Source organism: Opisthorchis viverrini, assembly GCF_000715545.1.
Source record: "Opisthorchis viverrini unplaced genomic scaffold opera_v5_35, whole genome shotgun sequence".
Lineage (NCBI taxonomy): Eukaryota > Metazoa > Platyhelminthes > Trematoda > Opisthorchiida > Opisthorchiidae > Opisthorchis > Opisthorchis viverrini.
Window position 1 is genome coordinate 1677004 of NW_008751691.1, and position 20925 is coordinate 1697928.

The following is a 20925-nucleotide window of genomic DNA, read 5'->3' on the forward strand; positions in this document are numbered from 1 at the left end:
TACTGCGATATCTCGCATATCGTGCCAACTGAAACATGAGGCGGCCTGTGTGCAGCACTTTCAGTTGCAGAACATCATAAACGAGAGATTCAGTTGAGTCTCTCGTGAAAGCCAAATTGATTTGCAAATGAGTGTATGTTCATCATTGTTGATCCCCACTTTGTTGCTCCTACTTAGATCTTGTTCACTCCTGCTGGTCCAGACAGTAAGCGTGTCCAGGGTTATGCGGGCTCATCAGAGTCAACAATCACTTAAGCTAGAGGTGAATGAAATATTCGGAAGTGATGGACTGAAATTCCCATATTTATCAGAGAAATAGTAGTGATACACACGAAATTCAGTTGTGCTTGAATGACTAAACGCGGTAAACTGTACGGTTTCCGTGCTATTCCCTTCACCGAAGAAGAAAGTCCCTATCAGGAAGACCTGTATATCCTAACGGTGATTTCCAGCAGTGTGGTGATGGTTTTGCAATCATATACCCGTTTATTCACTACACATTAGGGGTCTTGATGAATGCTGATTGTTACACAAAGCTGTCTGTGTCGTAAGTTGGTCAGTATGGCCAAATCACATCCAATGGAATTCCAACTAATTGTATGGTGCCTTTAAAAGTAGGCTAACGACATAACTGTGGTGTTGAAAAGCTACCAGATGGAGCATTTCAATGTATAGTTTTTCCACTCAACTGGCCTGAAATCAATGCGTATTCGACAACGAAATAGATGGCGATAAGGTTGGGGAGAAACTTACCTATCAGTTGATTACATTTGTGAATAATAAGTCTCACACACGAATGACAGCGAAGCCATGTCCGAGTGAATACAAACCTGCAGTTTAAAGTTTCCTGTCCAGTCGTGTACAGGCGTTGCCAATCGATCCAACCACTTGCCAACCCACAATTCAGCCAATAAGAAACAGCTTGTCAAGGTTACACGCGGGATGAAAATATCCTAGATGTCTTCACTCTCGAACCCGGAAGTGTAGCCGATTCTAAGTTTATGTATGTCCTGTGTGAGCCAATCAGCTGTTGACCTACATTTCAGACATCCCGATAACGGTTGAGGGTGTACGGACGCCTCAAACCAAGTAGCTATGTTGGGAGGAAATCTTAGAATTCCACAAAGTTATGCCAATAGAGCGCCTATAACTTCATACACACTGATGTTCCTTATTGATTCGCAATGGATACTAACCCTTCCATACAGAATAACACTCGCGGGTGTGAAAAACGTTAGGTTTTGGCGGCATTATTGCAAGGCCACGTCATACGGCTACCCACTGTAAACTTCATAAACACAGCCTCTAAACTTTTTCCAGACCACTTCTTCCTAATGAAAAAGATAACTCTTCTCCTTTTTCGGAAAAGTTTCGGAACAATCGGTAGATTTATTGCTGGGTAGAGTTTCGCTTTTGACACAAAAGTTTCGGCAGGCCAAGTGACCAGACTAAGAGGTTGGTCGAGATTTAGGGAGGAGGGAGAACCAATCAGCTAAGTCAAGCTAAATCTGTGTTGGGTGTTGGCCGAGGGATTTTGTGTTAACGTAGGTCACCAAGTATTAGGACTGATGGGGAGACATGGATTACGGTCTATTTCGGTTCACATGGAGACTCCCCTTGAATATTGTTCGCACTTTTTGTCCATTTGTGTGAGTGAGTTTGTACTAACGATAGTTGTGTAAGGGAGGGAGAGTCTTTGATGCTTTGGTCGAGTTGGGATTTCCGCTCTTTTTCTTTGCTACTGACAACCGTACACAATCACCTGTAAACTCGGTCTATCCAAGCCCGCTCCCCATGCGCTCACCAGCTCCACACTATCAGGAAGGTCAGCTTCCTGAAACCAGCCACTGGATGCCCGAAATCTACCGAGACTCACAGCTCCGCTAAATGTTGACCAGACAGACAACACCCCCTCAAAATGCAGCGCGTCACAGCCTTGTATCAAACCCAGACAGCACGAGTCAGCGTTGATCAAGGTCAGACAACGCCCCCGCAATATACAGCACGTCACAGCCCCGTACCAAAAGCCAGACCGTGTGCGTCAGTATTGGACCGCGTTCAGACAGTGTCCAACCAATAAACAGCTTGAGAGCGTTGTACATTCGCACTCGCACGCATTCATGCTCTCGCATTCGGAATATGGCTGTTGTGTTCCGTTCTGTCTTTTTTCTCCGGCATTGGGCACTGGAGCGGGTCAGCATCAGATACCTCAGATTGGCAAATCAGCTGATATAACACACACCCCCGATTCTATTAATGCTGTGATGATTTCGCGAGTTCCACCCATGTTGGCTATCAACAGCTCTGGTGGGAATCGCTGTTCTGGTCTTGAGGCATCCACAGTCTGCAAATCTATTCTGTGTTTCGTGTCTAAGGCATGTACCGCCATCACTGAGTCGTTGACCAACGCTTGGTATTCTTACGCATTCCTTGGTGGTTTGTTGATCCTCCTTTTCTGCTCGCCAGTTTTGATCTGCGTTTCCCTGGCAATTAGTATTGTGTAGATCTTGGTGCAATCGTTGCATCTAATTTTATACACACAGTCCATCGCCCTCTCAACCGGGAAGGAATATTTCAATTGAACCAAAACTAAGCGTGACGTTTTTCTCTTCTGAAAGGCTACCGGACTGTTGGCTCAGTTCAGTCTTCGGATAATCTCTTATCTTCCTGCTCTGTATGGGATGGCTGTTGTGACAATCTATTCCTTACTGGGTCTGGATGTCGGAGCTAAGTGACGCCTAATCAGATTTGCAGGGGGGGGCTATTTCTTGCAATCAACCCTCGGGAAAAAGCATTCAAACAGTGGACAGTGAACGCGTCCAAAATCCCAGTCCCGTACTTAATGATTCTGTGGCACCATCCGTCATTATCATTCCGATTAGCCAAAGTTAACCCTGACAAACAGCTTTCCGTGGTTGATTTTAGTCCACACACAAACTTTGAAACCGGCGTCTTGTTGAGGGTTTTGGTCGATTGTGATCATTTAGCAGATTTCACTCCTCCACCCCAGTCACGGGAAAATCGAAAAATCTCTAGACAGAGGACGAACATGTGGAATTCAGTTGTCCATCGGACATGACCAAAAACGCCGGTGTTTTTTGTTTAACTACGTGATTTGTGAACTCAACGTATACTTATTCAGACGTACCTGAGGCATATGGCATTATCAATTCTCAGTGTGCCCAGTGCTTGGAGAATGGCCCAATAGAAAGCATTCCGATCAAGGAGATAACCCAACGACAACAAGAACATTTTCTAGAACAGAATGAGATGTACTTTCTGGTCTCCGAAAACCAAATTTACACTTTAGCAGGAAACTCCTTGAGCAAGTGACTCAGATTTACTCTTGTTTCAAACAATTTTTGTCGTAATCATGGCCGGTAAAGTTCATCGCCGCATCAGTGCATTTCTCTTGGTTGGGCTTGACCGAAGTCATTGCAAGAATTTGCTCTGGATATGAAAATATCACTATTCTTGGGATACCATACAGTTGCCGTGCGGATAAGGCGTGATGGCCTACTAAAGGATGGGACAAACAATTCTTGATAGCTGTGTAACCGTTGAGCGAGCAGTGCCTACCGGCGGTTTTTCGCTCTTGTGACGAATCGTCTTATCTAGTGATCGGACTCAGTCATATATGAAACCCGTCGGCAGATAACAAACTCAGTGAAAGTTACACAGGTGTCAGTCAACATCTAGAAACGGTCCCAACTCCGCACCATTTCTGCAAACGGTGTTTGCACTGAATGCGAATTACGCTCGTATGGTCAATAAAACTACTTACATTTGTCAACCAGTAGACATGTTTTCCAAAAACCAAACTGTGAAAAGGTGTTCCCGATTGGAAATTTATTCAAGAACACATTTACAACATGAAAGACTAGCCTACTTCAGGTGTGCTGTTCCTATCAACTTTCCAGTCACCAAAACAGTGAAGATTTCTGCTTCCCTGTTTGCGTTTTACCAAGTTAGATGGAATTATTCGTTTAGGCACGATGGTGTGTGCTACCTGGGGAAGTTTTTGTGCCTCATGCAGCATAAATTTAGCACTGTTGGTGGTGGCCATAATACAATGCAGAAGGTATATGCACTAATAAAAGTTTTTACTATGGTTGACAGTGGTGGATTGCAACACGTATAAAAATAAACGTAGTACGAACTGGGAGCAAGTCAAAAGAGGAATTTATCGTCTGTGAGAGTACCTTGTTGAAAATCCGGACGGCGGAAACGCGTTCGCTCCGCAGTATGGATGCTACACATGTTCGATACTTGTCCGCGGACTTGTGGAGAGTGGTTGACCTTCTGCTCCCTGAGCGCGCGCGCGAGTCTGTGTGTGCTGACTGTGTTCGGTTTCCCTATATGTAGGTCCGTTTGCGTGTATGTGGGTGCGTCAGCACATGAGTTGTTGATACGCTCACTAGACGGTACAGGCAATCGATGTCCGATGAGTCACCTTAATGTGACGCGGTTTGTGGGTATGAAAAAAAAGACAAGTCTCGTGATCCAGTGAGCGACTGTGAGCTGAACATGTGGGTGACGGAGACTCACTGGTTTTAAACGGTATATCACCGGTCGAGGTGAAGACGTCACTGCACCCCTGTGAACCAGAGCATAGTGTGCATCAGCTGTTGCGTTACCCTAACCAACTACTAAGGTCAGGTTCACTGATTTGTTTGCAATGAAATCGTCCGACTCACCGATCAACAACCGGCCGGTGAAATGTGTCCACGTGCACTACTCGGTGCAAACGCATCGAGTTCCTAGGATATATTACCTTCACTCGACTATTTGAAATTTTCGAAGAACATCTGCGTTATCTTGAGAAGCATCGTGCTAGTCGACCTGACCAGACACTTGCGTGGATCAAACAAATGACAAAAAAGGCAAAACTTTTACGATAAACGACCAGTATTTTGACGTTTTTGATAACGAAGAACAATTGACGTTCTATAATTTAAAGAAATCTTCTAGAAATACACCCAGAGTTTCCGTCAACCTTATGTTCTACTTGAAACCAAATTGCATTACGAATATACATGTATTGCGATGTCTCGAATATCGTATCAACTGAAACATGAGCCGAGAGATTCATTCGAGTCTCTCGTGAAAACACAAATAGGTTTATTCAGACACTCAGAATGTATAAACATCCCATATCCAGAGGTGGCTATCCGACACTTGACTGATTTCATCAATGGGAGGCATCCCCGAGTTTTGGAGATCCGTTCTTGATCTCTAAAATTACAAAAAAAATGATATTAACCGTGAAAGTCATTAATTTGTTTAAGAACTGCCCGCGATTTGGGCATACACAAAGTTCTCTTGAGTTATATGGATTATATTCTACAGATAGTCGTTGTCCAAAGTAATGAATTAGACTGATTTTAATTTGTACGGAAAAAAACAAATTGCAGGGAAAGCGCTCAAGGATAAAAGGCCCAATGAAGGAATTTTGAGCAGTCCTGCTGANCTTCAAGTAAAGCAAAGGGTGCTCTGCTCAGAGGTGAGTCAATCAGACAGTCACTGTCTGAACGCGGAAAAGGTGTTCAGTTTGGCTTTGTGAGTCAACCTTGTTCAACCAGTACATTGAGAACATTACCATTCATGAATACACGATGCTTCTTGGGGAGAGTTGTCATTGAGTAACCATATTTAGACGTGATATACTACTCATAAGGTTGCTGAAAATTCTTCTTCTTCGAGAGAATACGACCGTTTCGCCATTCTTGGGGCTCATCAAGTAGGCGCAGCCCCCGAATTTCCGTCAACCTTATGTTCTAGTTGAACCCGAAGTGCACGAAATTAGCGAAGTGCACTCTTTTGAAAACAAATTTGATTTTGCGGGAGACTCACCTGGAACCCAGCTGAATTTATCGTTTCAATGTTCAAGCAACTCAATGTAATGCACCAGGCAGCCTCATGTTTCAGTTGGTACGATGCACACCACTCACAAGGCTGTTGGAGATTCTTAGCCCACGGCCTGGTGCTGCGCATTCAGTTGCTTGAAAACATCATAAACGAGAGATTCACCAAGGTTCCAGATGAGTCTCCCGCAAAACCAAATTTGTTTGCAAATGAGTGTACTTCGCTAACGCAATATTGAATTCTTTCTGCGCATATTCTACCAAGAATGATTATAAACTTGGTTGGCAACTACACGGATAGAGTTTTAAGAATATTTTAAAAAAATTTGAAGTCCATGAGAGCCTAAAAAATCGATAAAAGTGGCTATTCATCTTGGTGTTGTTCGCACTATACCTAGAATTCCTATAGTTGAGAAGTAATGCCAGAATTTCTGAATTAAAAGCATCCAAAGTGAAACTCGGAAATTTCGAAATTCAAAGGCGAATTCAACCTGAATCTGTACATTTGACTATTTTTTGCTAATGAGTTGTTGCTAGCAAAAGTCTACCGACTAGAAAGGGCGGCGTGGTACATTGCGCTTCACCATATTGTACTCTGACAAACTAGAATACGTGAAATACGAACGACTCTTTCACACTGGTGGGTACTGATGTACCTTCAAGTGAGATTTCATCCTTTAAGTAAAATCGGTCTATGCTGAAAATACTAGGAGCAGTGTACATCGATTTCATCCTTACCGAGAATCATCATCATCGACAGCATGACATCAGTGTTCAACACCGATGCTTCACTGCCGTACAACCATGACTTATTTGAAAGCCTTATTGTAAAGAAAAGAATAAAGGTGGATGGGGGAGGGACTTAGTGCTAGCTTAACACAATCATTCCGAGGTGCCTACACCTCCAGACATTCACTCAGGCAATCTGGATAGAAACTGACAACAAGAACGCCACTGACATCGGTTGGTAGCGATATCTTGTAGTGTCTCCAACCAGGCACAGTGAAGGTCACACAGTGCCCATCCTGGAAGGCGAGTAGCACCGACAGCACCCAGGCGTTTCGTGATCTCCTTCATAATCCTCTGCCAAGTCAAGGCTTGGGCACATCGCTGTTTACGCCACTCTGAGTTGGGCATGGAAAACGATGGTTCGGCATACGTAACACATGCCCCAACCAACATAGCTTCTGGTGCTGGACGCATTATTTAATGGAAGTACCTGTTGCACAACCGAAAACGCGTGTTCAGTGATTGCACGTCCAAGAGCATGACCTTACACTTTGTGGGTGCAAAGTACTCATTTCGGCAAACGATGTTTCGGGATACGCAACATCGACAGAATCATCAGCAGTAGGGAGTCTTGAACCCGCACCCTTCTGGCCACTGATTCAACGATTATCTGCTTGACCACGAGTGGCTGATGAGCAATGTGATTAGCTTTCATTTAGAATATAGCGCCATCTGTCCTCCACTCACGAAAACGAAATCACGTGGTCACGTGTCGAATGGCTCCCCGAATGATGACTTCTCACATGAAAGTTTCACTCATCTTGAGCTATCCATGAAAGGAAAAGGCCTTCGTTGCGGAGGTATTTATTAGAAAATGCCAACTGACCAGTTACAGACTATTGGACAGGGAGGCAAAACTCTCATTTGCATTTCATTTACAAAAACCGAACATCCATCTTCTCCTGAACTTTCCTGGATGTTCATTGACTCAAATCATTCATTGCTCAAATCCAAGCAAATGCTACAAAGCGACTCCACAACTTCCGCAACAGCTCTCCTTTGTCAAGAGACGCAAAGCGAATTTACAAGAAGAAACCATACTACTCGCATGACTCTATGACTCCCCATCAGTAGGATCACTATTTCACCCATAGACTCCTGGTGATGTGAATCGATTTCGTCATTTTCAATTGAAATTTTTGGCGTGTTGCTGAGTTGTAGATGATCGTGACCGTGCGCCACAGTTTACCCTTCCCGAGTAGGCAAGACAAATGAGACGACTAACAATGCAACAGAAACTGTGGCATTCTACACAGGTTTCACAAATGAAATACTTGGGAGGTTCCTATCTCCGGAGAAATAATGTGGATCATACGAATGGCCCATAATTTACGTATCCCTGAATTTCCAGTCTGTTTTCCTTGACACACCTGCCCATCAAGGAATACCCCGGAAGTTAACATACATAATACGTTCTTTGTATTCTGAGACTTCCGGACGTCTGAGAGAATACGGAGAGCTCTCCGAAAGCTTCCGCACACAAGGCGGCGTCGGTCAAGGGTGCCCACTCTCTTGGTTCTTATTTAATTTCGTGGTCGGTGAAATAGAGAGACAAACGCAAGAAGGCCTTGAAAACCCCGGTGTTCAAATAGCTTGTGACGAAACCCCTGTCTATCTTGAATATACAGACGATATCGTTCTCGTCTTCGAAGAGGAGAGGAATGTGTACGTTTTTTTGACGAACTGAACAAAGCCATCTCATCTTTTGGTAAGCACTTTGCACCCACAAAATGTGATATCATGCAGTCACAAGAAACGCCACTGACAATCGAAGGAGAGGTGCTCGAAGTTGTGGAGCGTTTTACGTATCTTGGAAATTGTAGTCGTGGGACTTGTGAGGTCAATGCACGAATCTGCAAGATTCGTATAATCCCGTTCTTGTTGTCCGTTTCTCTCCAGGTTGCCTGTTTGGAGGTATGGGCATCTCGGATGGCTGTAGTAAGGTAGCACTTATTCCCACGACAGAATCATCAGCAGTAGGGAGTCTTGAACCCGCACCCTTCTGGCCACTGATTCAACGATTATCTGCTTGACCACGAGTGGCTGATGAGCAATGTGATTAGCTTTCATTTAGAATATAGCGCCATCTGTCCTCCACTCACGAAAACGAAATCACGTGGTCACGTGTCGAATGGCTCCCCGAATGATGACTTCTCACATGAAAGTTTCACTCATCTTGAGCTATCCATGAAAGGAAAAGGCCTTCGTTGCGGAGGTATTTATTAGAAAATGCCAACTGACCAGTTACAGACTATTGGACAGGGAGGCAAAACTCTCATTTGCATTTCATTTACAAAAACCGAACATCCATCTTCTCCTGAACTTTCCTGGATGTTCATTGACTCAAATCATTCATTGCTCAAATCCAAGCAAATGCTACAAAGCGACTCCACAACTTCCGCAACACCTCTCCTTTGTCAAGAGACGCAAAGCGAATTTACAAGAAGAAACCATACTACTCGTATGACTCCCCATCAGTAGGATCACTATTTCACCCATAGACTCCTGGTGATGTGAATCGATTTCGTCATTTTCAATTGAAATTTTTGGCGTGTTGCTGAGTTGTAGATGATCGTGACCGTGCGCCACAGTTTACCCTTCCCGAGTAGGCAAGACAAATGAGACGACTAACAATGCAACAGAAACTGTGGCATTCTACACAGGTTTCACAAATGAAATACTTGGGAGGTTCCTATCTCCGGAGAAATAATGTGGATCATACGAATGGCCCATAATTTACGTATCCCTGAATTTCCAGTCTGTTTTCCTTGACACACCTGCCCATCAAGGAATACCCCGGAAGTTCGTGAACATAATACGTTCTTTGTATTCTGAGACTTCCGGACGTCTGAGAGAATACGGAGAGCTCTCCGAAAGCTTCCGCACACAATGCGGCGTCGGTCAAGGGTGCCCACTCTCTTGGTTCTTATTTAATTTCGTGGTCGGTGAAATAGAGAGACAAACGCAAGAAGGCCTTGAAAACCCCGGTGGTCAAATAGCTTGTGACGAAACCCCTGTCTATCTTGAATATACAGACGATATCGTTCTCGTCTTCGAAGAGGAGAGGAATGTGTACGTTTTTTTTGACGAACTGAACAAAGCCATCTCATCTTTTGGTAAGCACTTTGCACCCACAAAATGTGATATCATGCAGTCACAAGAAACGCCACTGACAATCGAAGGAGAGGTGCTCGAAGTTGTGGAGCGTTTTATGTATCTTGGGAATTGTAGTCGTGGGACTTGTGAGGTCAATGCACGAATCTGCAAGATTCGTATAATCCCGTTCTTGTTGTCCGTTTCTCTCCAGGTTGCCTGTTTGGAGGTATGGGCATCTCGGATGGCTGTAGTAAGGTAGCACTTATTCCCACCCCACCTTCACTTCATTCTTTTCTTCACCATAAGGCCTTCAAATAAACCATGGTTGCACGGCAGTGAAGCATCAGTGTTGAACACTGATGCTGCCGATGACGACTAGAGACAACATCCGCTGGTAAAATGTCAATTCAGTCCTGAATTTTAAATTAACTGTTAAGTGAACCGTCGTAAAAAGTGTATAGGATGTCCTCTTGATGACGATGCCTTAAAGGTTGTCCTTCGAATAATGACAACTAAAATCGTTCTCTCCCTCCTCAGCTGGGCTTAGATATGATCGTTCATGTGTCATATCGGCTAAGAATTTTACGCTGCCAACCGCAGGTTCCCAGACCAGGCGTATGATCTTTTGATTTCATCTCAAGCGAGCAGTTTATTCTGTCTTTACGTACTGGCTTGTTTTGGAAAGGACCCGACCCACTTACAGCCTAATGGGCTGCCCGGTCTTGGCAGAGCGCTTGGCAACACATCCGTGTGGACCAAGGTTTATTTAGGATAGACCTCCCCACAGGGAATAAAACTGTTTGACTTAGTTCACAACCAAAACACCTAATACCATAATTATATATCGAATTTGTTGAAAAGTGAACGCTTCTTGGTGGTGGAATAGTTGATGTGTCTTCGAATGACGTACCGTATAGTGCGGTGTGGTTTCCAATCTAAGCCTCCTCGAAGTATAAAGCAGTTTTCTTATCAAGCAAAGGTGAAAATTTCCTGAAGCAAAAAAAGATTGGTGCAAAATTTATAATACATTTATTTAACAAGTCTTTCAGTTTCAAAATCTCTAAATGAGCAGCGATTCAAGTAGTGTACCCTATTCACACTGTCTACTTCGGCGTTTATAGTTTACACAACGCTCAGTTCGCTTTCAGTAAAGTGATTGTCCCCCACACGGAAAGTGATTCCTGTTCACCTGAACAATTCGGTCAGAAACTTTATACAGTGGATGTTTCGTCACTCCAGAATGGAAAACAACCCGAAAGCAAATGGGTCCCCTTTAAATATCCATAACCTTCATGTTTGTCCGACGAATACAAGCAGGCTGTGTTAGGTAATCAGAAAAAAGTAAACGAAATTTGCTTTCTCAAACCAAATGTGAGCAAACGCTCCTGTTATGAGGCTCTATTATACTTTTGCTTCGTTTTATCGCTTTATCCAGTCAGAGTGTGAAAACCCCAAGGGCGATATAAGTACACAAATTTTGATGTTTTCTTGGAAATGTGGCAACCGTACTCAGAATATACCAAGGAGGTGGAACCAGACAGGTATACTCGTGAAAAATCCATTTGGATGATCGAACGAACTTGATGTGAGCAAAAATGTTTGGGGAATCTGCGTGAGAAGTGAAATGGACAGCTGGCAGTTTGATCTGGTCTGGCGAACCCCTAGCTTTTGCATCCAATAGATGGCATGACCTTGATAACATGATGGTAGCTGGTCGGTTTGCAATGATTTAGACACATTCTACGGAGAACGAAACCGTACATCTGATTAGGTGACATTCACAGGATTGTGAAATATCTGGGTCTCTCTTTGAAGAATGAAGCACATGGTACTCTACCTGGCTAGCTATATACATTGCAATCCGAGATACACTAATCGTTCGTTTTCCGAACAGCGACCTGATCGACTTGTGGCAGACCGAAACTTGGATATTTCCTTTTATTCTCCTTTTTCCTTTCCGCAATACACTACCTAATGCGACCATTTTCGTGTATTTGAGCTGTGCGCCTGATATGGACGATGGTGACGGCTACGCTCGTGACCTCGAGAAGCCTCGAGTATAAAAAACTTTTACGTAGTTTGAGGAGCCTCTTGCTCAAACGCTAGTTCAGTGCATTTTCTGAAGACTTCACGACAGTCCGCTACTCGTTCCGTTCCCTTCTGGGGCCCATCATAAAGGTGTAGCCTCACGTTTGACTTCAACTCAAAACTGCATGCGAGTGGAGCTTTACACTCATTCCGAAATTAGTTTGGTTTTATTTAAGATGATTTTGTTCAAAAGAAATGATTTAGTGCCTTAAATATTCTTCAGTGTGGGAAATTTGACGGCTCTTTCGCATAAAATTCCGCTGGAAATCAGTAGCGTATAAGTTGACAACAACATAATTTGCAAATGAGTGTGGATCACAGGTTGCACGCGATTTGATGTCTAATTAGAACACAAATTCCCTGGAAGTTCTATGGCTTCGTCTACCTCGTGAGCCTCAAGAAGGGTGCAGTCGGTTAGAGGCTGTCAGAATGCTGTAAGCAGCTGAAATATTTATGTTACTCAAGTTGGGGCGACTTATCTTCTGAAGCATACAGATTTTAAATTGAGAAATGAGTGCGGTGAAATTGAACTGATTACAGTAAGGTAGATATGTAGCGTAGGAAAATCGGCCTGGTAGTCAGAACGAATTTTTCAGAGCGAAAGCTACGGTCAGCATCGGCTGAAAAGTCGAGAAGCATTACTACTGTAACAGTACATATTACTGATCACACATGTGAGTAGCATCTGGTCAGTTGTCAAAGCTCCGCCTCCGCATCTGATGGAAGTTAAGTAGGTAAATTATGGGACTGTTTTGCAGTGCTTTCCAATTATTGCAAATGAGTGTCTACTCGCTAATGCCAGGTTCTATTTCCAGGGTATTAACCATAACCGAATCGACAGGGTTACTGTAGAAAAGTCTTCGAAACTAACAATGTGGTGAAACTTGGGTAGTCGACAGGAGTCGCTGTACGACAGGAGACAATGCTTTGTCGATCACGAACAATGATATGAATTTTTAGCCCTTTCCGACGGGAACAGAAAACAGACTTCCGTTTTTGGGCGCCTTACTTACTAGAAATCCCAACGGTGATGTGTCTCGGAAGCCCAACTGAGATAGACAGCATCTGAATCTCACGGGGTTTTGTTCAGAGTGGCACGGGTGCGAGTTGGCTCATGCATTATTCCATACGTCTAGACAAATTTCCACCACGATCACATTTGTTCGGGGGAAATGAATTGCTAAAAAACCACAGTGAATGCTTTAACAAAAAGAGGGGCGAAAAAGAATGTAGATCATGGTACTAATACACTAAAAACCGTTCAGCTCTAACACCCCGTTCCGTACCTAGCTGCTATGCCACCAGGAGGAAGCACGAGGGCTGGGATACTGCCAGGTTGTCCAGGCTTAGAGAGGAGAAGTCGAGAGGCAGAGGTTGGGCTCGAACTACGGACCTTCCGGTAGGTGAACTCGCACTCTAACCTGTGAACCGTTTTGCCCCCGCTTAGGCCGTTTTATTTATCAATTCGTCTGAAGTTAGGGCAGCACTCGACGAAAAGCCTCAAACCAGAGCAACAACACGTGCTAAAATCATCTGGTGAGCTTAACGATACATATTTGGTGAGCTTATCGATACATATTTGATAAACAAGTATTCAGCCAAACAGACTGAAGTTTTTCGGTGTACTATTGATTAGCCGTTTTTTAAGGGCTCTCCTGAGGCCACCTTAAGTTTACTAATGTTTCATGTTTTAAAGACTTTTATGGTTGACCTTTCGCAGCGTGCACGAGGAGTGCACGAACTGCTCCCTGACATTTTCAAAACCGATTGTTTCAATTTTAGAATTGATGAGTTCATTTGCAACAACAATGTTTGGGCCGGTTGTTTCTAACATGCTGTGACTGGAAAAACCATCAGCCTTTGGTCTACATCCTGATTGTAGTTGTTTCCCAAATCCAAGTGGTGACGTCCTATCCTCAGTTCCTCACAAGTTCTCACTTTTCCGAAAACAGTGAATGGTGGTACGGCGAATCCGTAACGAAGGCGGATTTATAAGTCAAGATTAGATCGTAATTAGTATGCAGTCAGTTAGGTCAAGATTTTGGAAAGGCTCATTTATACAAATGACAAATAAATGTTAAAATTATCCAAAAAAAAGCTCGGTGGGAAACCGGAAGTTTCATCCCCACATAAGAGAACTTCTTCTGGGACTGTGTCTGCTTACTGAGCCACAAGAATGGCGAGAACGGACGCGGGCCTACGAATAATGTATCAAGAACCCCGATGCGTAGTGTTCTTTTGCTACGTAACGCTTCTTGAGCATTGTTTCACTTTCCAAAGTAACTGTTAACTGTGTATTCACTTGGGTCATTGTGAATAATGTACACACAGAGAATAACCTCTCTGACTTTAGAAGCTAAATGACTGTTGTCTCCCTCCTAGTGCCTAGAGCCTGAAAAGACTCGCCGAAGAGGAACACAACAGCTTTATTGCGAACAATTGAGTGCGTACGAGTGCAAAAGCTACAACGGCTCCACGCTATTTGGACATTGATCCGGGCTATATGATCGGCGTTTAGTGAACACACATCAACATAGACCGTGCTTCTATGCCTGAACACTAATCATAGTCGATCGTGCTTATGTAACGTACCTGAATGCTCATTGGCTTCTGCTGAATTGATTGAGAGATTGGCTGGTTAGCCAAACAGACTGAAGTTTTTCGGTGTACTATTGATTAGCCGTTTTTTAAGGGCTCTCCTGAGGCCACCTTAAGTTTACTAATGTTTCATGTTTTAAAGACTTTTATGGTTGACCTTTCGCAGCGTGCACGAGGAGTGCACGAACTGCTCCCTGACATTTTCAAAACCGATTGTTTCAATTTTAGAATTGATGAGTTCATTTGCAACAACAATGTTTGGGCCGGTCGTTTCTAACATGCTGTGACTGGAAAAACCATCAGCCTTTGGTCTATATCCTGAATGTTGTTGTTTCCCAAATCCAAGTGGTGACGTCCTATCCTCAGTTCCTCACAAGTTCTCGCTTTTCCGAAAACAGTGAATGGTGGTACGGCGAATCCGTAACGAAGGCGGATTTATAAGTCAAGATTAGATCGTAATTAGTATGCAGTCAGTTAGGTCAAGATTTTGGAAAGGTTCATTTATACAAATGACAAATAAATGTTAAAATTATCCAAAAAAAAGCTCGGTGGGAAACCGGGAGTTTCATCCCCACATAAGGGAACTTTTTCTGGGAGTGTGTCTGCTTACTGAGCCACAAGAATGGCGAGAACGGACGCGGGCCTACGAACCCCGATGCGTAGTGTTCTTTTGCTACGTAACGCTTCTTGAGCATTGTTTCACTTTCCAAAGTAACTGTTAACTGTGTATTCACTTGGGTCATTGTGAATAATGTACACACAGAGAATAACCTCTCTGACTTTAGAAGCTAAATGACTGTTGTCTCCCTCCTAGTGCCTAGAGCCTGAAAAGACTCGCCGAAGAGGAACACAACAGCTTTATTGCGAACAATTGAGTGCGTACGAGTGCAAAAGCTACAACGGCTCCACGCTATTTGGACATTGATCCGGGCTATATGATCGGCGTTTAGTGAACACACATCAACATAGACCGTGCTTCTATGCCTGAACACTAATCATAGTCGATCGTGCTTATGTAACGTACCTGAATGCTCATTGGCTTCTGCTGAATTGATTGAGAGATTGGCTGGTTTGGATGCTTGCCGGCTTTCCTATTGATATCTTGGTGGAGTTTTAGGGTCTCAGTAGATTTTGGGCACTCTGGGGTTATTCTCAGGAATCTGATATTCCTGCGGGATGGAAAGTTGGCAGATGGAATTCTTGCCATCGATTTTTTATTCAGGTTATATTTTTCATGCTCTTTGTTCTTCTATTTTTATACGATATACGCCATTTCCGAAAACTTCACATTGACTTTTTACAAGAGGAACGAGAAACTGCTGTTCCGGCAGTCCCTGGACAGACTTCATCGCACAGCTCCTTTTGTAAATGAGATGGAATTTTCCCTGGTGACCATGTATGATCTTGGCACACCGGCCAATGATGTCGTTGAACATAAGTTTCACGGAAACTTGGGCACCTGAAGAGCCCCAAGAAAGGCGAAACCGGTCGAAGAGTTTTCAGCAACCTTGTGAGTAGTTTCCTGTATGCAAATGTACTGCGATATCTCGAATATCGTGTCAACAGAATCATGAGGCGGACTGTGTGCAGCAGATTCAGTTGTAGAATATCATAAACGAGAGATTCAGTTGAATCTCTCGTGAAAAGCAGATTGATTTGCAAAGAAGTGTGTTGCCCGAGAATGTCGTTGGATACTTTCTGTGTTTCTCACCATTTGGCACACGTCAATGGCAGAGTGGAGGTACGCCGTTCCAGAATTATAGATTCCCATCAGCCATACTGACGCATTTCTGGTCAGGTGCACTTAGTGAGTGATGTTGAAAGCTATCTTTGAGTGAAATCACATCGCAGTGCGTGCAACTTGTTTGGTCCTGGTTAATGCTGGGCTGCCAAGAAATTTCCAAGTTCTTTTTAAGATGATCGTAATGTCTGATGCCGTGTCCAGCTGGAGACGAACAGGTTTGCTGTTAATACACAGTGATACGTATTTCCTCCTGTTTGCGTGTGAGCTTTGATGAGCGACCAGACCAACGAGAGCCTTCGGAAGCTTGGAATTGGAAGTTCTAGTTCGAGAATGCCTCCTGGGTGCTTGCCTTCTCTCGCCATGACACCGATCTTCATTGTGTCCCATACGGGAGCACCTGCTGCAGCGGTGTCCTTTGAACGGACAAAAATTGACGAAATGCCACTCACCACATTTCCAGTATGCCGAGGGTGGTTTCTTGTCACCCTGAGGGACAGTATGCTTCCGAATCGCATGAACAGTATTGCTGGAATCACTTTCTTGTATCATGACGGAATCACGCTTCAGATTCATCAGGCGCTGGCATTCCGACGTAATATTCTGTAATGTGGCGTCTGGGTTCTGCTCAATCTTGCTGAGGATTCTTGTTCTTATGTCTGTGTCTTCGGGAGACGTCAACCCGCACACAAATATAAGACACTTGAACTCATCCTCTGTCATGCTTCGGAGGTTGAAACGTTCACACTCCTTGTTGACTTTGCTGGCGTATGTAACCCAGTCTTCAGAAGCATTCTTGCTCAAATTCATACGGCGAAATCGACGGCTGAACAAGGAAGCCTGTTCTCCGAAGATTGACGATAAAACAGCAACGGTTTCATCGAAAGTCAGCTCACTTGGTTTTCGTGGCAAAATGTAGTTCGAAAAGCGTTCATGTTCGGCCACTCCAATTTTCCTGACCAACTGTCTTGCTCTCCAAGAATCTTCTCTGCTTCCCAGATCCAATCTGAAAAAGTCTTCATGCTTATTGAACCAAGAATCAAAAGTAATGCATGAGATCGGATCGAACTGGAACTCGGGGATCGCGTTGAGCATCATGTCGATCACTGAAGTGGACGGCTCAATAGTCTGGCTAATCGGCTTCTGAATTGACAATTTTTCAGTGAGTGTTACGATGAGCTTCAACTGCGCCAGCTCAAACTGTTGCTGCTGCTGTCTGAGGAGAGACTGCATCTGTTCAAATGAAATTGCCATTGTGAACACCCGTCTGCCAGTGTTGTATTGTGCGGTGGCCGAGCTATGGGTTATTCCTGCACTGCGCCTGCCAGACTACGCGATAGGAAGGAGACAGAGAACTGCGGACACGGCTGTACTGCCAGGACAAAACAAACAGATCCTCTGCGTAAATATATAGGATGACTAAACGGCCAAATATGCTCGTTCACTTGTTCGCTCCGTACAGCCAATGGTGGTGTTCCGGTCGTGAACATTCTCAGGGCCACTACGCTGGTCGTGTGTTGCTAGGCCGTGTTAGGTGGGAGCCGTGTTCCGTGGGAGTCGTGTTTCGTGGGAGCCGCCAACTCACCTACTTTCCGGACGTGTCGAACCGATGGTGACCTTGGGGATGCGTCACTCTGCACATGTGCTTTTTCTTCTGTCTGGGCGCGCCCTGACAACTTTTAACAAATTTATGTCAGTTACTTGGCCGTTGTTGATGTTGATGTTGATGATGATGATGATAATGCGTAGAAGAGAACTTCCAAATAGAGTGGTATTCATACTATACAGGTGAATCTGTGTATCAATCCTTTGTCTTTCGTTTCACATTTCCTTGGATTGTACTTGGGATTAGTGTCCTCATAGTTACACCGAATTGTAGAAGCCCCTGCCTTGTGACAAGGCTTTTTTTGAAGCTATATTACGGTGGAATATCTCTTCTTAGGTAGCGAAATTCGAGACCCTTCACCTGTGTGACCATCATCCATTCTCCTGTTGTTTCATAAGGATACAGACAGAAGATGAATGTTTTTTCGTTGACGCGAACGAAACACAGGTGTTTTAGTTAATGACATGTTTACATAACAACACATTTGAAAAAAGTACCTAGGACGCAAAATAACAAGGTGGAATTTACTGAGCCATCCTCAGTATATGGTCAGACAGAGTAGCAACACAAAAGCGAACCGTGTCCGTCTCCAACTGAGTGCACTGGTTTATAGGCATTAGTGAATAGGAACAGTTAGCTTGTGGACACCCTCCGCAACAGAGTTTAAAGTTTCTAATCCCATAATAGCAGCACGTGAGCGAGAATTTTGTACATTCAGTTACTTGGTCATCAGTAGACTCGAAGAAGAATGGTGAAGGCTGTACAGCGCTTAATGATTTGGTCCGAACTTTTAACTTCCACACTACCGGTGCTGAAAAGACGGCTAGACTGAGTGCACCGTCGGAAAAGATGGTAGGTTAGGTGGCCACGTAAACTGTAACAGGTTGCTAAAGGAAACTATTCACAAGGTTGCCAAAAACTCTCCGGCAGCCAATTCGGCTTCAAGTAGAACACCAAATTGACGGCATATCGGGGTCTGCGCCGAGCTGATGAGCTAGCCCCAAGAAGGGTGAAACTAGTCATGGGCTGTCGAATAGTTTTCAGCAACCCTGTGAGTAGTTTTCTTCATGAAAATATACCACAATATCTCGAATGTCGTACATGAGGTGGCCTTTGTGCAGCACACTCGGTTGAAGAATGTCATAAACGAGAGATTCAGCTGAATCTCCCGTGAAATTCAAACTGAATTACACTCCATAGGGCCGTTAACCACTACACGTGGAATTCAATCTGAATTATAAATGAGTAGTGTGTTTGTCGAGTAACAGCTTACATTTTTGCTGTTCACGGCCAGGTCCACAGGTAGAAAGGGAAACAAGACTGTATTTAAGTTGTTTTGTGATTCAACCGCAGAACTGCAAACGGCAAGTTTACCTCCCAATCACTGCGATTCACCGGCTTGTTTGTCTGTAGAGTCAATTCACACCGCAGTTCCTTCCAGTTTCCTTCCGAATATCGGCCGCGTTGAGATTCAGTAAGAACAGGGTTTACTCAGCTCTAACAATCTATCTGTTGAATCTAACTTGATCTTATGATAATTCCCCCATTCATCTGCTTACCCCGCCTATGTACTTTTGTCCTCCGGTTGTTTTGCTTATTCGGACCCGCCACTCACCTTGCCACAGAGGCCGTCCTTTCTGACACTTGTACATTGACATGTGTGTCTGTGCGTAAATGTGCGCTGCTGACCTACTTATCCAAGTGCGTTCGTGTCTCGTTTGCTGGACCTGCCTTGACATGTTTTCACATGGGCTCCGCGTGATCGCACGTCCAATGAGAATCACGCGACCGTCGTCGGAAGGAACGACTACAACCCACGCTTCTGAGCCGTCATTCCGCTCGCCGTTGTTTGGTGTGCGGACGTTGACACTGCACTGTGCCGGTCAGTGACAGACTTGTGAACGTGTTGACGCCACGAACGTGAACAATTGAGGTTTGTTGTACACATTTACTTACCCTTTGCGTAATAGTACCGTAGAATTACGAACCCAATTCTTCCTTTTGATATTCGGGATTGTTGAACCTACGCGTCACTCAAAGTTCCGTATCGGGATACTTAACACTATCTATAGTAAAGGGAGATGTTACGCGCGTAAAATAGTGCTATATTTACCTGGACGTTTGCCATATTTAGCTAGTTAACTGTTGGACTGAACGAAAATCAATTCGAAAGGTCTTACAGTTAAATACACTCATTTGCAAATCAATTTGGTTTTCACTGGGGACTCAAGTAAAAATCTGGTTTATCATGTTCTTCATCTGAATGTGCTACGCACAGGTCGCGTCATCTTTCAGTTGGTACGATATTCGAGATATCGCAGTATGTGTTCATAAAGAAAACTACTCACAAGGTTGCTGAAACTCTTCGACAGCTCACGACCCGTTTTGCCCTTCTTGGGGCTCATCAGGTTGGCATGGTCACCGAATTCCTGTCAACCTTATGTTCTACTTCAACCTAAATCAGTTTGTTTTCGAGAAATACACTCATTTGCAAATCAATTTGGTTTTTGTGGAAGACTCTGCTGAATCTCCTGTTTATGGTGTTCCTATAGTTTTGTTTAGCTTCATTTATTGTGCGAAACTCGACCAAGCCAGCCTGCATGTTCTCCACAGTTTTCCACGGTCACACTGCTTGTAACTCACCAGTTGAACTTTCAAACCCACAACAATGCATTCAAGCTTATGCATCAAAGTGGGGCAAATATGCGGATGATGATATCGTTTCCTCGCAGATAGCCGGAGATTTCCGCTGGCTGAACATATCTGCCGAACTGGAATGTTGCGCGTCATCTCAGGTAATTACACGTTGAAGAGAACAAAACTAACTGTCCTTTATTTTAGAGGGGGTGATATTAGCACACAGATATAGTGTAGTACTAGTAAACTGCTATTTTTCCTGCTCCATATCATCTGTTATTTCTATCTTAGTAACGGTCACATCATTGTACATAGTTTGTTTTAATTCACACACATTGATTTTTGCTTGAAAAGATCGCGCTTTTGCCGACTGACTATTATAGTGTGGAGTTGCTGGTTGATTAATACTGCCTATCACTAATCTCCAATGTAAACAAAAATTTCAGCCAGGAACACTGGATCATCAGTGGATTTGAATATCTACAAAGCAGAACCTTTTCTCTGTT

General features: G+C 43.9%; 1 protein-coding gene across 1 annotated transcript in view; it reads right to left on the bottom strand.

Moving 5' to 3' along the window:
- Positions 1-890, bottom strand: part of T265_02751 (hypothetical protein) — a gene marked incomplete at both ends in the record, with an annotated part of 29179 nt that extends 28289 nt beyond the window's left edge. Inside the window, one exon of the mRNA XM_009167066.1 lies at positions 754-890. The remainder of the gene's footprint in view (positions 1-753) is intronic.
- Positions 891-20925: the final 20035 nt, after the last annotated feature.